The following is a 21,899-nucleotide window of genomic DNA, read 5'->3' as shown; positions in this document are numbered from 1 at the left end:
ACTAAACCTGCCGAGGAGGAGCGCTCGGCAAGGTCGTTGAGCTTACTCTGCATATCAGAGGGCCGTTGCGTAAGGAGTGCAACGTCATCAGCCAATTCGGAGTCGTTTAAGTGCTCCATGGTTATAGGCTGCCATAACAGCCCGCGGTTTGGTTCACGGTCAATCGCATCTACCAGAATCTCATCGATTACGATGAGGAACAGTAACGGTGATAGAATACATCCTTGCCTCACACCAGCTACGACCCGGATAGGGTTCTTTGTTTTGCGATGAGATGAAAATATGTTCAGTAAGATGGAAAACGGAACAGTTTCCCTATAGGGTGGGTGTACCAATCGTCGTCAGCTGTGAAAACCACAATAAAATTTGTTATAATCCTTAAAATTAATTAATCCATAGTTAATAAAGAATAAATTAATCCATAATAGGAACGCATGCACTAGTTGTGGCACTATTCTTAATCTTATTATTCCTCATTTGGCAAATCCCATTGCTTTCTTATGGGATTGGCCAAATTGGGACCCCTGGTGCGACAACTGGTGCAAAGGACATCAAAAATTAAGCAAAATCAATTTTTTTTTACAATTTATGCTTGGCTTGTTTTGGAGGAGATCAAAGGTGTTATCGAATCATATGAATATGCTTTATCGATATGAACTTGGTTTGCGGTGATTTGATTGGCCATTTGGCATATAAAGCACTAGTGCGACAAGTGGTGTTATAGCTACGACTGCCTAGGTAGTAAGAGAGGGGTAGAAGCCAACGTACTCGTTTTGACTCGGGGTTAGTTTACAATATTTGAAGTTGGACAGGGCTTAGGATTTGGGATCAGACAATTTCTGGACATTTGGCGTCATAGACGATGTGGCGTGTCGTCGTGCTCGAGGAATGGTTCGATTTTCAGCAATGTCAATTTGGTAAAATGATTACAATTGTATTTGCATTTTTTTAGTTCATTCCATCCAACTTCAAAGATAAACAGCGTGCTACTTCCGAAGTTACGTAGAGCGATCCTTGCGATTTTTAATCAAATTCCGAATTCTCAACCGACGGGAAAGCTTGTCCTATCACATGATATTGCATTCAGGATTGATTAATGCATTTAAAAGCTGTAACGAAAATGGTGTGTAACAAACAACAGAGGTGGTTAGTAACGAGAAAGGCAATGTCCCCTATAGGTGGTTAATTTATTAGTTTTTGTAAGAACGTACAATCTTTACAACCATTATTTGCATATTCCACAAGGGTATGAATTTCTCCTATGTTACATCTTACGACTACGTTTCGTGAAGAAACCATTATTTAACATCTTTACAACATAGGAGCAAACATAAATTCCAGAGTTTGTGTATTCTGTTCTGATTCCCAGAAACATCTTACCCCTGGCAGAGCAATGTCCTCACGTAGTCATGTAAACTTCGGATCAACACCTTAAACAGTAGTCGTCTTTTCCGCAGAAAGCACCGATGCTAACAGCGTTCTAAAATCTGGATAGTCAGTGTTTGTTTTGCTCTGCACTTTTCATAGCTCTTGCTTGCAAACATGTTTGACCTGTAGGATTTGAGTTTGCACCAAGCACCACCGCACAAAACCGAACGACGTTACTAGCAATCCTATCCTCGCTTTTACAAGTACTTGTAATATGGAACGGAATCGGGAAAATACAGCTCGCTTGTCTCATCATCCCTTCTGGCTGTGTCGATTTGAGATTTTCTTCGGCACCATACAGCACCGTACACATACCTACCGATAGGTGCAAGACCAGGAAACATTTATCTTAGTTCGATCGCAAACAAACCACTTCGAATATCCTCCTAGTCTCCCAGAACTTGAACGAATAATGCAGAAATATGTTCCTTTTACATTTATATGAATCATTTGAGGACAGCTTTTTACTTTATATAAGGAAGCTAACATGACCACGTATTCCTATGAATTATCAAACATAAATTTTAAGTCTTGAGTTTCAAGAGAAAATGGTGAAACTAAATAAAAGTAGTAAAATCAGTTGGCATTCCCGATTCGACATATGACTCTAAAACTACAGCCGTACAGTATTATTGTTTCGAGAAACAGCGTTAATTCTTGAGTTGTTTTTGTTAAAATAATCCCTATTGAGAATATTTGACATTACCTTCGAACATATTAAGGATTACTATCAAACAGATCAATGATTCAAAAATTTAAAAATATATGGAGAATTGACTGTTTTCTCTCCATTATAAATATCTTGTCATTACAATATGCCACAAACAGAAGAATGAACTTGTGAACCAACATGTCACAGAACCAACTCACGAATAAGCAATTTCCGGTTCCATTTTCAGCAATGAAACCCCCCATATAGGTACATGGTGATGTTACAGTCTCAGACTCAGACCATCGTCGTCGTCGTCCATCCACGGTCCCCACAGAGCTTTCCTGATACTACTGAAGTGGCGACCAAGTACTATTAAAAAGCACTCGCTGCAATTGGCGTCTAATGGCACTCATGGAAGCGTTACCGCCTGTCGCCCGGCTAATCGTTAAAGACCTACCGTTCTGTTTAGGAGTTCGAACACACTCGTTCACACACATGTGTCACATATAGAAAACTCGGAGCTGTTTGCAATTATGTTTGAGATTTTGGGCAAAACCCCAATTTTTTGCGTGTTTGAAATCTAGTTGAACAGAATCATTGAAAACATTTCGAATGGCATATTTTAGGAAGTTTTTCATAAACCGAACAATGACCGACATCAAAAACAAAACAAAAATCGGTCGACGGATTTGCAAAAACAATTCGAAATAAGGAATTGTACGCGATTCATCGTTTTCAACTATTCAGATACCTTTATCCTGATTAATTTAACAGGCAACTATGCAAGACATGACGGTATCAAGCTAAGAGCGTGATTATCCACTACCTTCAACAGTACAGTCTAAAGAAGTTGGCATGAGATATGAGCGAAAAGGTATGCTTTCTTTGTCCGCACAATGGACCAAGATTCAAAGTGTTATCGACACACTGCATTTGCAAGCAGTGATTTTCTCGGCTATAATGAAGTTTTTATAGGCTAAATGGAACTACAGTTAAATCTCTGTGATGTAGACAGTCAAAGGCATAAAATGTTCTTATTCCATCTTGGTAAAATTAGAATTAGAAATATTGAATTTTCGTATTGCATTTTTTTCTCAGCTGATGTTAGCCCTTGGTAACAATTCCTAATGATATTCTTTCCACATACTTCACTGTTTTCCCGGCTGCTGCAAAGCTGGAAGATGCCGTGATTACATCCAACGATTTGGTTTTGTTGACGCCGATGAGGAGCGTTCGGAAAAGTTACTTGTATTCAGATTCAGAAGATTGATAGGCAGGGAGTAAAACGGTATCCGCCAACTCAAAGTCATTTAGGTGATCCATATAGCCTGCTATATAGCCTGCCTGGTGGTCTCCAGTAGCCTTGAAAACTTTCTTGACACCCTGGGCGTAGTGTACCCTTGTACTTTCCACACAAGCTACATACTCATGCAATGGCGGGCATAGAAAAGCTTTCAATTAATAACTGGGGAAATGCTAATAAAATACTAGTTGAAAAGCAGACAAAGTTCCAGTTGGAATGTAGAGTCATTGAAGAAGATGATGAAGATAGCCTGCCACAGTAGCCCATGAGAGCGATTAGGTTCTCGGCCATTCGTACGTCTATTACAATATGGGACATGATGCAGTTGTGCAGCATTTTGCATGACAATGCTGTACATACGCCTTGATAAGGCCGAAGATTTTTAAAGGGACTGCCTTTCGTCCTAGATCACATCACCTTTTCTCTTGATTAACACGGTCGAAAACTTTCTCATAGTCAATTTAAACCAAAGGATGACATCTAAAGATACATGGGCGACTACACTAGGATGATCAGCTCCTGCAACATGGATTATAAGTGAGTCATGGGATGTCCAAAAGCAAAACGGTGAGCCGTTTACAGAGCTCTGTGCCAAAACGACAGGGTGATTGGAGGATTGCTCAGCACACAAAGTCACGTGAGTCTCTCGTGATGGACTAGAGTAGGAGATTGTATAACATTCCACCGAAGAAAACTATTTCTAAAACTATTTCGCGGAATTCGCTTTTATGGTTGAACATTTCGCGGAATAACTTTTGGCGGAATGTACTATTTCGCGGAATATTAAGGATAATAGCCTTCATTCATTCAGCATTTCCACAATTATTACCAGCGAGGTTTCTAAACCTAGTTACATTTTTTTGCATTCGTATAACACGACAACGTATAACACGTGAACGTTTTTATGAATAATCCTTTATTTCTTCCTTTCGTCTATTAGCGAGAAAACGTATTTATTTGAATATGTCATTATATTCTCCCTTTGCTTTGTACCGGGCAGACGCTACCATTTAAAGAAGGCATCACTCATTCCTTTGGCTAATACCGGGCAGATGCGTTCTCTTAAAGAAGAAATTATCAACTCCTTTTGCCTCATACCGGGCAGATGCATCCGTTTAAAGAAGGCGTTACTCATGCATTCGCCTTATACCGGGCAGACGCGTTCTTTTAAAGAAGGCATTATCAACTCCCTTCGCCTTATGCTGGGCAAATGCAATCATTTAAAAAAGGCGTTACTCTTTCCTTCGCCTTATACCGGGCAGACGCGGTCTCTTAAAGAAAGAATTATCAACTTCTTTCGCCTCATACCGTGCAGATGCATCCATTTCAAGAAGGCGTTAACTCTCCCTTCGCCTCATGCCGCGCAGATGTGTTCTTTTAGAGAAAGCATTATCAACTACTTTCGCCTCATACCGAGCAGATGCATCCATTTAAAAAAGGTGTTACCCCTTCCTTCGCCTTATACCGGTCAGACGCATTTTTTCAAAGAAGGCATTATCAACTCCTTTCGTCTCATACCGGGCAGATGCATCCATTTAAAGAAGGCGATATCCCTTACTTCGATATATATCAGGCAGCCGCGTTTTTTTAAAGAAGCATTATCAACTTCTTTCGCCTTATACCGGGCAGTAGAGATGGTGAGGTTTTAGGTGTTGAAACCCGCAACACGAATCGAACCCGAAATGAAAAATTAGTAACATATCGGGTTCGGGTCGGGAACGGGTTTGTGAGAGTAAAAAATCGGGCCCGGGTCGGGTACGGGTTTAAGAAATAAAGTACTGAAGTACTGAATATTATTTGATTCAGTTTTGTTAATTGTGAGGCTAGTTCGTTGTTTAGACTTACATTTCTTTGGATTTAAAAAGAATCAGAAAATATCTAGTTTGAATTTTCCGGGCAAAACTTTTGTGCGGTCTTAAATAATTGAAATAATGCCGGGTTCGGGTCGTGTACGGGTTTACGAATGCAAACATTCTCGGGTACGGGTCGGGTTCAGGTTTGCAAAATGTGAAACCCGACCATCTCTAGGGTAGACGCATCCATTGAAAGTAGGTATTAATTTTTCCCTTTGCTTTATACCGGGCAGATGCATTAATTCATAGTAGGAACTACCTCCTTTCTTTTCTTTATACCGAGCAAACATGTCCATTGCAAGAAGGCATTGATTTCTCACTTTGCGTTATACCGACCGGATGTGGTCATTCAAATAAAGCATTACCTTCTTTCATTATTTAAATCACAATCCAAAAGAACCTAGCCCGGATTGCATGTTATTAAGCAGAAATAGGTAAATATTTGAGTGATAATTATTCTTAAGCCCGCAGTCCACTGTTTGTCATAATGACAAATATTTGTCAAGTTGATCCGGACATCTATCAAACCGATTAGAAATTGACATGAATATCAGGCTGACTTGACAAATATTTGTCATTATAACAAACAGTGTACTGATAGCTTAACTGAATTCCGTTACTCGCCGATCTGATAAGTTGAAATCTCGGGTACTTATTCAAAAGGACGTATGTGATTTTGTAAACAAAGATTCAAACGTGGATTTGTCCAATCTTATAATACTCCCACGCAAATCATCACCACAGACAGGCAGGGAAAGCATTCGGCTAACTGTTGGTGGTGTTGGTTTGCGTGGGAGTGCCATCAGATTGGACAAATCCACGTTTGAATTTTTGTTTACAAAATCATATACGTCCTTTTGAATAAGTACCCGAGAAATGTTTGTTCGAGCACTTCGAGAAACTACTACATATTACTCGCGTCATCTTCAAGCCCCATCACGGCAGAAGATTGAACATCCGAAGCATGAGATCCGAAAAAACGCTCCCGATGACTATTGCATATCAGCAGAAATACTCAGAATACTGAGCAAATGTTGCATCAACTATTTTACAATATCTGGAAAACCGCAACTTTTCAGGCCGACTGGATGCAGGACGTCTTAGTAAAGGTACGATAGACAGGATCTGACTGTGTACAGGGGCATCATGTTACTGTGTATTGTTCCCAAAGTGCTGTCCAAAGAGTAGGAAAAAGTTAATTTCAAAATGTCATAACCTATTTAACTATTTACACCAATATTTACATAAGAATTTGATAAGCTAGATTGGAACAAGCGCCCTAATCAGTGGCTGATCCGAAAAAGCACAACGCACCCTAAACCTATCTTTTCACTCACCAAAGCGTTCAGGCAGTGTTTTCACCCCGGCCAGACGATGGACCTCAGATGTTCTTGTCCTGGGTGAGGTGTTCATAATCATACACAGGAATTTGTTTTGAACTCGTTGGAGTTTCAGATAAAGAATGCTTGAGCAGCTCTCCCAGACCGACATGCCGTATTCGATCGCTTGCACTGGGAGGATGATTTACTACGGCGGCTGATCAAAGGATACAGTAGTTTTAAAAACACGTTACACTTTGTCACGGTCTTGTCAACCTGTTACCGTAAAATAAGCTTACTGGCAAGGGTCAAGCCAAGGTAGTCGGCCTTATTGGCCCATTCCACTGTCGTGTCATTGAGGATGATTTTACAGTCCACAGGCGGAACATGTTCGAGGGATTTTGAAGATGGAGGACGAGGGAGGTGTTATCTGCGAACAGAGACAGAATACCGCCTTCTGGAGGTTCCGGCATTTCGGAGGTGAACATATTGAAAAGCAGGGGCACTGCCCTGGGGGACGCCTGCGACTGTGTTGTGTGCATTGGAACTCGCTCCGCTGATTGAGACCCGGTATGCCCTTGCCGACAGGTAATTGGGTCCTAAATTAAAGAATCGATATTCGATTTTTTTTTAGGGAACGATGAAGTTCATCATCCTGAATGCGTCAGTTTTTCTTTTGACTCAAAAATCGAAAGGAACATTGTTTAATTTGAAATTTTAAAATAGATGAAAAATGCTTCCTCGGCATTTTCGGTCTAGTTTGACGTACGGAATAATATGATTCAAACACACTAGCAAAACACCGCAGGGCACTTGACTCAACCTTTGACAGACCTTTGACCAAATATTGCCTTAAATTGTCTTAAACACAAAAATATTATTTTTACTGATTTAAACTCCAATTGTTGATGATTTTCACCAAGTAGCTGGGAAGATTGTAGCGTTGTAGTTTGTACACCAGACCATCATGCCATACATTGTCGAATGCCTTCTCGACATCGAGTAAGGCCATGGCCAGAGATGCATCTGAACACGAGAACGCGTGTTCGTGTTCAAAACGTTCTGAACACTGCACACTGTTCAAGAGCACTGACCTAACTTAGCAACTTGTATCCTAGGAAAACAAATTCAAGCGACGGTATGCTACACATTTTTCGGCTAGTAACGGAACACGTGGGCATCTAACGGATAGAAATCAAGCATGCGCGTGTGTTTTTGCATAGTTCTAAATCTAAGGTATCTTATGTCGTTTTCGTTTTTGCGGTGTAGCTACACTCGTGCTACACTTCTGCACCGAAAATGTTCGTTTTTGATTTTCGTGCTACACCAGTGTAGCATTTTTCTTGCACTGGAACAAGCAGTGTGGCACCAAAAAAAATCAGAGTGTGCCGTGTAGTGTAGTTTGTTGTCAAGTTTCTCCCGTTGTTATTGTTTTCTTTTTATGGTATCCAACAGGTATCCATAACAAACAAACCCAACTGCACTCAAAACGTTCGTTTTTGCCGTGCAAAATGCTGCACTAAACGGTGTCGCTACACCTCAAAAACGAAAACGACATTAGTTACCATGATCGTTTCGCTTGCGTACCATCCAGTGCACACTGAACTGTGTTCAGAGTTCAAAACTGAGAACACCAAGGCACGCTCTTGGCTCATGTTCTGTTCAAGATGCATCTCTGGCCATGGCGAAGGTTTTTGAGACAAGCTTGTTCCCGTCCGCGTCGGAAACCAAATTGTTCCTCGAGTGGTGTTCGGCAGACTCAAACCGCCTGTGAATCGCCTTTTCAAACAGCTTGGATAACCCTGTTAGAAAAAAAAAAGACAGAAGCACGATAACTTTTCGGAGAGGAAGGATCCTTCCCAGGCTTCTGGATGGGGATGACTTTGGTTGACCTCCGGGACTATGGGAAGTAGCTAAGACGGAAAAACTGATTAAGGAGCAGCAAAAGGTGCTCGAAGAACGGTAGCACTCATATGTTTGAGCTCGAGATTTAGGATGCTGTCGAAGCATGGGGTCTCCGAGGAGTCCTCCGAGTCCTTCCCGAGTCCTCTGAGAAGTCGTTGGGAATATGATTGATGTTGTTAGCATGCTCGTTAACGCTTCGTGTGGACTGACGATGTTCTGTCCAAGATTATCCAAGCTGACGAAGTGACGACCTATCTCGGTAACCTTCTCTGCAGGAGTTGCAGAGCCATTGTTGTCTAATGGGATCAAAGGTGGAATGGGCCGGGGCTTAGACTTTAGATTTTTGCTTAGCGTCAAGAACGGCTTAGCACAGTCGACTCTAGTCGACATGGCGATAGTTACGCCGGGTTAGCTCGTGCCGATTCACCGAAGTTCCAACTTCAGCTACCATTGGATAGTGGTCCGAGCTGAGCTCCTTGAAGACGACCGGCTGGGATCGTTCAGGTTCGTGATGAAGATGTCAAGCGTTGCATGGGCCCCGGCTCAGGATGGTGTAGTGGCCCTCCAGCTCGTTGTTGGAACAGACGACTTCGTTCCGGTGTGAGACGGTGTTGCCGCTCGATTGGTGCTTTGCGTTCTGGTCTCCGGCGATGATGAACTGCCCCTGCCGTCGAGTGAGCTTTACGATATCCCTTCGTAGTTCGGCCGACGTGCCGTCGTCGACATTGATTTGTGTGGGACAGTAAGCCACGAGTAGTGATGAACTTATTGTCATATAAAAAATCACTTTAATAAAGACCAAAAAAAAAAAAAAAAGTAAGCCACGATGAACGTGACGACTCCGACAGACGTGGTGACTTCCACTCCAACGGCTTCGATGATTTTGAGCTTGAAGTTCGGCAGCAGGCGGCAGGCGATGTTGCTCAAAAAGACGATTACCACTCCTGTCCCTCTGGAGATTGTTTAATCGAACTTCATCAGCGTAAAACCCTAAATTGTTGTATTTACCTCGGGCTTCAGATGGGTTTCGGTGATTAAAACCGCGTCAATCTCCTTTTTCTGAAGGAAATCGCTGAGCTCGAAGATTTTGTTCTCTTGAGTGAGCACTGCAGTTTACCAGACCCAACTTATGTCGTTTTCGGTTTTAAACCTGGGTCAGGTCCGACCCCGACTCTGAATAACCGAACGAAAAACGAATTGGGATCGAGCCAGTATGATGGTATTAGTGAGAACTCAATCCCTATCATCTATTTTGTTTTCAATTCGCATTTTTATCAGCTGGCAGAAACAGACATATTTTATCTATTGAATTTTGTTATTAGTGTTATTTTTTTCTTGTTTTATGAATTATGGGGGAAATCAGACGTTTCTTCTTTTAATTGTTTAATGACTAAAATGACTATTATTCCATCAATAAACTAATGTGATTAGGAGCTTGTGATGAATAACGACGGCAATGTGGATTGCCGTGAAAAAAAATTATGCCAATCCGTGTTTCCCGATAAACTATTATGCTGATTCTATAATATATAATATCTAATATATAATATCTATATTCTATAATATCTATATATAATAATATAATATATTATGGCTTTTTGGGTAACAATGATTGTGTTACAGTAAATTTGAATTATCAATTATGTCATTGAAATGAAAATATGGAAACACTTTGTAAAAAATCCAATACAACATTTATTGAGATTTGGGGCCTTTTATTTTAAAACAAAGAATCAAATCGTACAAGAGTTGAACAGCATTAATTTTTGCTATTTGCATTTTTTTGCTGTTTTTCTCCCAAGAAGAGGGGACCCTTTGGGATTAATTGTGATTTCGTCAAAACTGCAGAAACCAAATATACAAGAGAGGCAAATAATTTTTCACTACATAATCTAAACAGGAGATTCAACATAATCAATATCAATGGGATAAAATATGTCTTTGTCGGTTTTTTAACGAATTACAACTAAAAACCTTTCTTCCACTAAAAAATTCTGCTCAATTCGTATAAAAACTGTTCCTAAATAAACATTTGAATTTATTTATAAATAATCATTTATAAATAAATACAATAAATTTGTTGATGGCAGTATAGTTGCCAAAGTCTTATAAATGGTTAATGCCAGGGTTAATACATTATGTTTATATTCTTCAAATCCTTAACCTCCGAACAAATTATGCACAGACTGCAATAATGAATAAAATAATGGTATGAACATTTTGGTATAAATAACTTCATAGCGGCAGATACTCTGGTACGCTATTTTTCCATTGATAGAGCAATTATACTTAAAGCATATGTTCGAATACACAACGTAATAGTGAATAAATAGCAGCTATCTTCTCGTCACTGCATTTTATAAATCACATTTTCAACAAAATTTTCAACCCTCATTTTGTTTATAGTGGAGCTACCATCTGAGGTAATCAGCGAAAAATATGTCGATATCTGAATCCGATTCACCATCAGAGAAACTTGAAGACAGCACAAAATTAAAATAATCCATTTTTGCGTGGAAGACCGCAACAAAATTGATAAATTTAACAAATGAAACAAACAAAATCAAATACCCAACCAGTGTCTTTTACGTTTTCATTTTCCTTTAGCGTAAACATAAACACCTGTTTGACAGTTTGTGTTTGAATGTATTGGTGAACCTAGGTTGGATCTCGATAAATCGGCAGAGCGAACCTCATTCATTTTGGGTCGGATCTGGTGCGGATCGCGATCCAACCTGAACGAATAACCGAACGTTTTGACAGCTGTTAGAGCGGATCCGGTGCAGAACTAGGTTCGACCCAGCAATAACCGAAAACGACATTAGAAGCCATTTTCAATAACGAAAAGGTCCAGAGTCAGGGAATCAATTTTTCTTGGATGCACTTGCGAAAACAAGCGACAAAAGAGAACCAACGACAAAACTTTGTTTTTGTCGGAGATAATAATGACAAAGATCCGAACATTTTTTCAGAAACAAAAAAGAAGACAATTTTGTTGCTAACTTTTCATCCCGGTATTTTGCGTAATCTCTAGAGCAAATTTCGGTTTTTATGCTATCGTAGTTTCTGCTTTTATGGAAGTATTCGAGAATCTAACTCTGATTACGAAAATAGCATCGTAATCTCGGAAATATCAGAGCATGTAAGAGAAATGATTCTTGTCATATTGTGTTCGGATTCTGATAAAGGTTTGTTGCGAAGTGCGTTTGTCAGTAATAAACTCTTTTGATGAAAAAGGGTATATTGTTAGGTGTTGCTCGAATATTGATTGCCTGTCCAGAGTGTAGATCTGGTCGAACCGGTTCGCATCGAAACCGAGCCACAAGCTGCTCCGGGGTGTAGAGCGGAGCGGAATCCTCCGGAGCTAGAGGATGCTCATCTCCTAAGCAGTACACATAAAAATGTTTAAATAGCTGTTAGTTCCTAACAAATTGCATTGAAGACACCGGTAATACATTGAGTCACATTAAAGCCACTTACCATTTCCGTTTAACCTTTTGGCTGTGCTCTGGGGTCAATATGACCCCAGGCCACTTTGAGTGGCTGCCATTTTTTTAATTTTCAACCGATTCTCCTAATTTTTGGTAGTTTGGTAAAACTCGCCGAGATCTGTCTCCTAGGTGCAAATTCGCTTGAAAAATCTTGAAAATATGCGCTACAGTGTACTTTTTTCAAAAAACTTACGTTGTCTGTGCTCTTGGGTCAAATTGACCCCAAATTGAAATTGCTATAACTTTTTAAATGTTTGGCCAATTTTGGATTTTTGGGGCTGTTTCGAAAGATAATTTAATCATCTTTCAGGTCGTTATCAAAGATTAATTAATAGGTGGGCGGATACATCGCAGGGAGGGGTTTTTGTAAATAAAAGGGTACAAAACAGTGATTTTTTATGCTTATTTTACTTATATCTGAAAATCCTACCCATTTTGAAAGGCACCTTTTCAAAAAGGTGCAGGAAGGCGTGTGATTTGACATGAGGCATTGATTAGTTAAGAGCTTGGTCGCTAGGTAGCGGTATATTTGAATTCATTATTTTAGACTACTCAAGTAGTTCCGATATGTATATGCAAATTTTCCTCATTGTAAATATTCTTATCAAACAAATTTGAAATTTGTAAAGATGACGTCTTTAACAAAGTTCGTCTGGTAAGAATGGACTGTCATGTGACGGAGAAAATAATAAGAAAATTTACAAATAGGCGGCGCTAGTGTTCTTGTAATATTCTTGCATGTATGAAATATTGCTTTAGCTTGAGATCCCTCATACCTACATCCAAGTTGTATTCGGCAACACTGTTCAGGATGTCTAGCACTACAAAGCGATGTTCAATATAATGAGCACTTCTTCCAATTTTTAAATTTGTGCTATAAGAATATTTACACTAAGAAGAATTCTATATATATCGGAATATCTTGAGTAGTCTAAAATAATGAACTCAAATATACCACCACCTGGCGGCCGAGTTCTAAACTTATTAACGCCTCATGCCAAAGCACATGCCTTCCTGCATAACTTTTTTTAAAAAAGGTGCAGTTCAAAATGGGTAGGATTTTCGGATATAAGCAAAATAATCATGAAAAATCACTGTTTTTGTACCCTTGTTCACTAAAACTCCTCCCCGCGATGTACCCGCCCACCAATAGTCAATCTTTGATAATGACCTGAAAGATGATTAAATTATCTTTCGAAACAGACCCAAAAATCCAAAATTGGCCAAACATTTAAAAAGTTATAGCAACTTCAATTTGGGGTCAATTTGACCCCAGAGCACAGACAACGTAAGTTTTTTTGAGCACAGACAGAAGGTTAAGTAGCTTCGCAATATGCCACACATCTGACTTCTTGTGCGATTTGGAATTCAATGTGTATCATATCAATGTGTATCAAAACAGATAAGTTGCAGAATTTATAACACTTCGGTTCATTGCTGTTACGACAATGTTTCTGATATGTTGCAAAACACTTTGGGTTTAGCCGAGCAGTATAAATTACAATGAAGTTACAAATGACTTTGTTGTTTATGTAGTGCACTTGTAGCAGAATCTTCAAACAGAATTGATGGTGTGATGGTTATAATAGAAGGTTGGCAATCTCAATGTTCATCATTCGATTTCCGGTTGGTTTTGTGTTTTTATTTTCATTGTAGCCGCAAGATGTTGAAAATAGGCTCCACCTCTTGCGCACCTCAAATTACAAAGGAGTTCTAAATACGACACGTTGTGCATAACTTAGACCTTTAGTAAGTCACACCACAGTTGTTGTTACTCACTGAGAAACAAGTGGTGTTGATTGGGCTTGCTGCTGGCGGAATCCAGGAGAATGGAGCCGGTGGTGCTGGAGCTTGGGCGACGCAGCTGTTGCTGCCAGTCGTTTGTCCGGTTGTAACGGTGGGAGGATTGGAATCGTTCGACGGAGAGCCGCGATGGCCGGATAGTTCACCTTATTGAGTACAGGAACACGGTTCTTTTGCGGTAGGGTTCTGGTGGAAACCTTCTTCCGGATTTCCAGGAACTCAGCTCCCGGCTGTTGCTGGTACCGTTCCCGAAATTGAAGCAGTTAGTGCACTGCGTTACGTCACGGTGCACTGGCCGATATCGCTCCCAGTCAACGACGGTGTAATTTATAACGCCGACCAGCTTCAGGTCCTTCCAGATGGTGGAGCCGTGCTCCAGATGGATCAGGTAAAGCTGGTCGCGATATCTCCTCGCCTTGTCGTGACGAGCGATCTTGTAAACGGTCACTGGCTTCAGGCCGCCATTTTCGAGCTCAGCTTGGAGCTCCTCTTCCTTCGTGTCGTGGAGTCCTCGCAGAAACTCCACGACGGATTGATGATGGTCTTTATTTGCCAGCATCACTTTCACTCCCTCACTGCAGAGCCGAAAAGTACATTTCAGCCCCTTAGCGATTAGCTGGCGAATTTTCGGGCGCAAATCCGGCGGATTACCCTTCACAAACCCAGGCAGGCACTTCTCCTTCCGTTCTAGTTGCTCCTGCGATTGCTGCTTCTTTCGTTTCTTCAGCGGATTGCCGGCATCGTCGATTGACAACGACAAATATACGTTACTTGGAGGGGTGACCCGCACCTCCAAGAGCAGTGCACTTCGGCACCTTTCCCGTGTTCAAAGCGAGCCAAGTTACTGGAAAGACAATTTGCGAACCCTCCGTGGACTGCGTGATTAGTTTTTCGAACTGAACAGTGACGATTTATGTACTTATTAATCCGTTCGTCAAATTCATTCAGTAAAACTTCCTTAATACACATTCGAAAAACCTTCAAGAATACAAGAAACATTAAGATTTTTAAACGATTACGATACCTTTGGAAGTTCCTACACCCAACCAGCGGATGGCAGATTTTAATACAGTTCTGCATAAGAACCTTGCAGAAACTGTATAATAATTGGGCATATACAAAATCTGTATTATTTCTATACAATTATTGTATTGAAATAATACAGATTTGTATTATTTTAATACAATATTTGTATAAAAACTTACAGAATTGTATATGCCCAGATTTTATACAATAATTGTCAGATTTGGTTTTTGGGTGTATAAAATATTTATTGTAAGTTTTTCAAAAAAGTGTTTTAACATCTTTGTTACCAAACGCGCACCAGGAAGTCTTTCAAGCCAAGCGTAGCTGTTTACCAAATTCTATATGACATAACTTCCCGGAAGAGTATTGGGAAAAAAGCATCAACATTTTTCGATGGATTATTTATTTTTTTTAAATGTTTTGTGATGATTTTTCTAAAAAATATCAAAACATTTCGATTTATTTATTTTCAGTTTATAGTTATCAGTCCCTTGATACTTCAATTCAAACAAATAGCCAAAATAAAGCATGACAGCTTACTACGTATAACAATGCTGTTGTAAAATGGTATCTACAAATTGCTATACTTCACCCTAAACAATGCGTTAATTCGTAAAGTCTTCGAAATGTTCGAAACAAAAGCCTTGATAGCTCTTGGATTGATCCCTCCAGGTGAGCTATGAAAATAATTTATTACCTAGTTGATTACCACCTCATATATGCCATAAACCACAATCCAGGCTACAATTGTTCAACCTATTGTGGAAATAAAATCCCAAATTAATCCACCCATCGGTCTTCAAGCCTTGTTCTGTGTGGTCATTTTTTTTTGTCTTCTTGAAAATATATGGCATGTTCAACATTTAACCGTATAATAACCGTTCAATATTTAACCGTTTATTCTATCTTTAGATACGCAAAATGTTAAATAGATTAATATACAACATTAGGTTCCCTATCTCTCTTATGCTTATCAAAATCACAGTTTGGAGTGAACATAAAGCCTTTCGGCCAGCCTTGATGTTCGAGAAAAGCGAAACGTTTGTACTTTATTGGATTGAGCAAGGGAAAAACAAATACCCAACACGGCAGTTAGCACCATTTCTCATGTTCGCATTGCGTAACACATTTCATTCAGGCTTTACCTACCAGACATGGCTAGGCGGAGGCTCTTCAGAGATGCAAAGCATTAGTTGGCATTACGCCTTGCACCTGTGCCTCGGTAAATCCATCTTTCGAATTGGACGGGTAACATTTTCTACGGATAAAAAACTTTTCATTTGATTGTAGGAAGCCATAAGAAAGTTATAGATATGTATCAGTCAACGTCTTATCGTCAAAATGGAAAATATGTGGATGAAATGTTCATCCTTGTTTGTCTCAAGTCAAATTCCTCGTACAACAATGTACCGAGCATTCACTTTTATGTCTTTCTCATACAACAAAGCTCGACAAATTTTAAGCATTTAAGGCATGTGAAAACTGTTACCAAATTTTCATATAGCAATTCTTAATAGATGCTCTCGTAACAAGTTTCATTCAGAGGCAGGGATTGAATTCAAAATAGAATGTCTCTCACCTATCATCTCTGTTTTTATGATTTGATTTCAGAGCTGTAGCTCTTCGATGAAGTCGCCCTGAACATTGAGCGCCCTCACGTCCTCTTCAACTGCAAAAAGCCATCGTGTACGCGGCCTTCCACGAAGCCTGCGGCCTCTTCCGGGTTCTCTACTAAATATTATTTTCGCTTGACGTTCTTCCAGCATACGCACAGCGTGACCAGCCCACCGTAGTCTGCCGTGTTGTATAAGCTTAATAATATCCAGCCCTTTATACACCTGGTACAATTCGTGATTCATGCGACGCCGCCAGATACCGTTCTCCTGTTTACCGCCGAGTATTGTCCGCAGCACCTTACGCTCAAACACTCCGAGAGCTCTCCGATCAGCCTCCTTTAACGTCCATGTCTCATGGCCGTATAAAGACACCGGAAGAATCAGAGTAGTATACAGCGCGAGTTTTGTTTTCGTTTGCAGACTACGGGACTTAAGCTGGTTACGAAGTCCGTAATAAGCCCTATTTGCAGCTGCAATACGCCTTTTCACCTCGCGGGTAATATCATTATCGCATGTCATTAATGTTCCAAGATACACAAATTCTTCTACCACTTCAAATTTTTCACCATCCAGCACCATTTCGCTACCACCACCACTAATGAACCCACGTTGATTGCCAGCGACCATGTACTTCGTTTTGCTGGTATTGATCGCGAGTCCTATCTTCGCTGTCTCCCTCTTAAAGGCACAAAAGCCTCTTCGACGACACGACGATCAATTCCGATAATATCGATATCGTCCGCAAATCCCAGGAGTATATGCGATTTTGTGATAATGGTACAGCTCCTTTGCACACCAGCTCTCCTAATCGCTCCCTCGAACGCTATATTGAACAGTAGATTCGAGAGTGCATCACCCTGCTTTAATCCATCTAAGGTAACAAATGACGTCGATATTTCATCCGCAACCCTTACACTTGATTTCGATCCGTCCAACGTTATACGAATCGGCCGTATCAGTTTCGCCGGAAAACCATGTTCAAGCATAATTTGCCATAATTCATTCCGTTTCACTGAATCGTACGCCGCCTTGAAATCAATAAACAGATAATGTGTCTGCAAGTTGTACTCCCGGAATTTATCAAGGATTTGTCTCAGGGTAAACATTTGATCCGTCGTTGATCGGCCCTCACGAAACCCTGCTTGGTATTCGCCGATGAAGGACTCTTCAAGCGGTCTCAATCTGTAGAACAGAATACGGGACATAATTTTGTACGCCGAATTAAGGAGGATCATTCCTCGGTAATTGGCGCACTCCAGTCTGTGCCCTTTCCTAAATAGAGGGCAAATGAGGCCGTCCAACCAGCTAGCAGGCATTTCCTCGTCTTCCCATATTTTCGATATAATATGGTGCAGAACTTTATAAAGCTGCTCACTGCCATAATAAGCTTGTTCTTCGTACTCTTTTTTCTTCCTTGCGGTGGATTCGTTTTTCGGCTGCTCTTGCTTCCTTGTACCGATCTCTATTCGATCGGGTACCCGACACCAACATCCGGCTTCTGGCAATGTTCTCCTCGTCTGTCACTCTCTGATACTCCACATCGAACCAACCCGTCCTGGGTCGCCTCTGTGCAGTGCCTACCACTCCCATAGATCGTTGATGCTGTCGCTAACGTTGATTGCACTTATCCGTTCGTCGAGCTTCTGGCGGTACTCAGCCGATACTCCTTCAGCCGACAATCGCTGGATATTGTATCGCATCGTTCGCTGTGATCTTTCGTTCGATACAGTTGAAAACCGTGATCAAATTTTCCTGACAACGATGTAGTGATCAGAGTCAATGTTCGGACCTCTGAATGTCCGCACATCGATAACATCCGAGAAATGGCGCCCATCCACCAGAACATGGTCTATCTGGTTGCAAGTTTCACCATTTGGGTGTCTCCAGGTGTGCTTTCGGATGTTCTTTCGTGCAAAGTAGGTGCTACTGATGGCCATCCCTCTGGCAGCAGCAAAATTTACTAGCCGTAGGCCGTTGTCATTGATAGCGGAGTGAAGGCTCTCCCTACCGATTATGGGACGGAAAAAGTCCTCTCTACCGACCTGAGCGTTAGCGTCTCCGATAACAATTTTCACGTCATGCTTTGGGCACTCTCCATAGGCTTTATCAAGACATTCATAAAACGTGTCCCTCACGTCGTCAGATTTATCGTTTGTCGGTGCGTAAACGTTGATTAGGCTGTAATTGAAGAATTTGCCCCGTATCCTCAATACACAGATTCGTTCGCTAATGGGTTTCCACTGCATCACTCGCTTCATCTGCTTGCCCATTATACAATACTTGTATAAGAATCTAACATTTTCGCATATGCCCAGTTCTTATACAGGTTTTGGTAGATTCTTATACAGAATTGTTAGAAAATCTAACATCCGCCGGTTGGGTGTACTCATCGAGCTCTTTAACAGAAAAATGACAAACATGCATGTTGTAAATTGGCGCTTACGTCACTTTCTCAGATTACGGCAGTACAGTACTAGGTGTATTACTTTAGATTTTTTTTATTATCATCCTATCATTGGCGTAAGAGGGGAGGGGCAGGGGGGCTGCTGATGATTAATCTTTACTTTTAATTGTAGTTAGACTTTACTAAGATAAACACATTATTCTGTTATAAAGATAAAAAAAAATGCATTCAATGCATACTACATGAACTGAACATTGAAAGTAGGTCCATTTGGTCTAAAGTTCAACTGCTAATACCACTAATGTCCCTCCTATTAGCATAGCAAACAAGGTTCATTTAATTAAAGTCTTCATCAAGTATTCATGAAGTATCAATCAAGGTACATGTGTATTCGAAACGGTAGCAACTGCTATCAAGGCTGGCATCGATTTTCTGACCAGAAAAGGTTCAAATGTCTGGTATGCTACTAACAAGAGATCTCACCTTTACCACCCTCACCACCATGTCTGGTGCCGCCTAGACCAGGAATGGGCATACCCGACATACAATACCACAATGTCAGTCATCCTAATGACGTATTTGTATTACCCCAGCTCGGTGGATTATTGTACAGCATGCGGCAAACACTTTGAAAGAGGGGTTCAAGTTAACCGCAACACCAATTACGTTGCAAAATATATGATTCTCGACTTCAGGTTAGAATATGAAAGCATCCCAAGTAACAATTAAGGTTGTATCAGAGTTTTATAGCGTTCTTCAAAACCTAATCTCAAAACCTTCCATGCAGTCCTCGCAGTTTCCACAACCTCCTGTAGATTTCTATAAAACCATGTTACAGCCAGTTGGCCCAGTTTTATTGCAATCATTAAAACCTAATATGCGTTCCAGTTCAGAACCAACGGTTTTATAATATACTTCAAGTCTCACATAAAACATGCAACATAAAACCTCCTCTAGACTTGGTGGTTTTGAGAACCATTATATAACCATGATACAACCACTTCATGACTATGATACAACAACAAATAAGCCGATAATGAAACAGTTGTCAACTCTCAGGTTGATTATTTGTTTATTGTTTGTACTCGAAAAAATATGCTTTTCTTCCTGCAATACATGGATTACATGTCAACAACAAAAATAAAAGAATTAATATCAGCCAGTTCAATAAAAGTTCATATCTGGCTTTGATTGTTCTATGCATGTTTGAAGGCATGCCAGGGATTTTTCATGGTGAAATCATGATAAATAATCAGTATTTTAACAATGCGCTTCGTTAATTTGTTATTATTTAGAAATTTTTAAGTTTAATTAATTGCCTAGTTAATTACTTTAAAGATGATTTCAATGAATAACCACTTTGGTTGATCAAATAATCAAAGCATTGTTCCTAAAACTTATTAGAATGTCCATTTTTACCGTTTAAAAGGTAAAACAGAAATTTGCATGATATTTCGATTATGAAATTCATTATTTTTTTTCATATCGGCGACATTTTTTCGAATAAAACTTTGATTGCATAAAAAATGCCTCTATATAACCATCACTCCTGAACTGGCCCTATCTGGGCATTTCAAACACCTAGAGGTTTTATCTTGGCCTTTTTCAAGACCATGTTACGACTAGCAAGTTTTATCTTGGTCAAACCTAAAGCTTGGTAGTTTTATATATAATGACAACATGACAATGTAGACAGATATAAAAAAATCATAAACAAACTTTTTCTGCCCTCGGCATCGAATGCAAGTACTTTTAAAAATAAGTATTTCAATTAAAAAGCATATAGTGGCAATTGTTAAATGGTATATTTTGTACCATAAAAGTGTTTTACTCGTGGTAAATTGGCAGAGCATGTATGGATTAAATACATAGTTTCATACCCCTCATGAGCAAATGCTGTTTGAACAGTTTTTTCAACGACTTAAATATATAAGGGAACTGCTCCTTGATTTCAACTCATGGCTCCGATGATCATCCCATTGAAAGCAGAGCAATTGAAAGGTATTTGATTTGTGATTTTTTTCAGCAGGAGTTCGCATGTTGACAAAAAGAAGCGAAGAAATTGGTGTCGTATTTCTTTACTTCCCGATAAGATGAATGTATTTTCAGTGTGTGAGATGAAGATCGGAACAGTTCCCCTACATAATTCACGACATAGAAAAAACTGCTAATGTTTTTTTTTTCATTTTCGACTGAAAGCGAAATGAAAAAACTTCCGTGGGTCAAACAATTTGTGCTGAAAATTTAGTTTCTATCCATAGTAGTAGTTTCCTATGCAGGTCTTCTTCAGGAGTAAAGGTTATATGTGGGTTTTATACAGGACTCTACGAAGCTAGCAGCTTTTATAAGTCTTGATCAAAACCAACATATAACTTAACTGCTGGCTTTATGTCAGTTCCATTTTTTAGCTCTGAGGAGGAACACAGGAGCATTATAAAACCTAAAGAGCTGTGGTTTTATATTGGAATTCAAAACGTAGTTCTCAAGTACTCTTGCGGATCTAATTAAATGACAACTGAATAAAACCAAAATAAAACTTTAAGCATTTCTACATGCCGTAATAAAACCTCAATAAAACTAGCATAAATCTTCGAAGCATTGAGATTGTTACTTGGGATATACCTAGCTGGGGAAAATGAATTCGACCTTTGCCCTTTCTTTCAACAATTACAACATTGTGCTTCAAAGGACATTTCGTTCTTCAATGGTATCACATCCCACAAACGAGAACATTGCCGACTCACAGCATAGTGTTCATAACCTACTTGCACAGATATTAAATTGCTATATTTTTAGGAGATATTTTCCTTTATGCATTTTTCACCCAATAATATTCAAGACCGAACCAAACCAGCTACCTCTACCGCTGAGCTACGAGTATAAAGATAGTAACCAAAGACATGTTTTTGTGACGACACTTAGATAGCGTATTTATAAAGCCTTTTATATTATTTTGAACCCATGTTTGCCTCAATTCTACCATTAGGAAGTCGCGCAGTTGCCCAAAAATACCCTTCATTTGAAGATACTAATGTAGGGTCAAAATACCAAAACCTATAAACGATGAAAGTCAACCCAAAATTGTATTCATCTCATGCC

At 39.8% G+C, this 21,899-nt stretch overlaps 1 protein-coding gene across 3 annotated transcripts in view; it reads left to right on the top strand.

Annotated features, from left to right (window-relative positions):
• LOC134211201 (protein FAM135A) overlaps positions 1 to 21,899 on the top strand; it is a 204,497-nt gene that overhangs the window by 138,942 nt on the left and 43,656 nt on the right. The gene's annotated exons all lie outside the window — the stretch shown is intronic.

Source organism: Armigeres subalbatus, chromosome 2 (genome assembly GCF_024139115.2).
Source record: "Armigeres subalbatus isolate Guangzhou_Male chromosome 2, GZ_Asu_2, whole genome shotgun sequence".
NCBI classification, from domain to species: domain Eukaryota; kingdom Metazoa; phylum Arthropoda; class Insecta; order Diptera; family Culicidae; genus Armigeres; species Armigeres subalbatus.
Note: the sequence above shows the minus strand (reverse complement) of the source record. Positions and strands in the feature narration are given on the sequence as shown.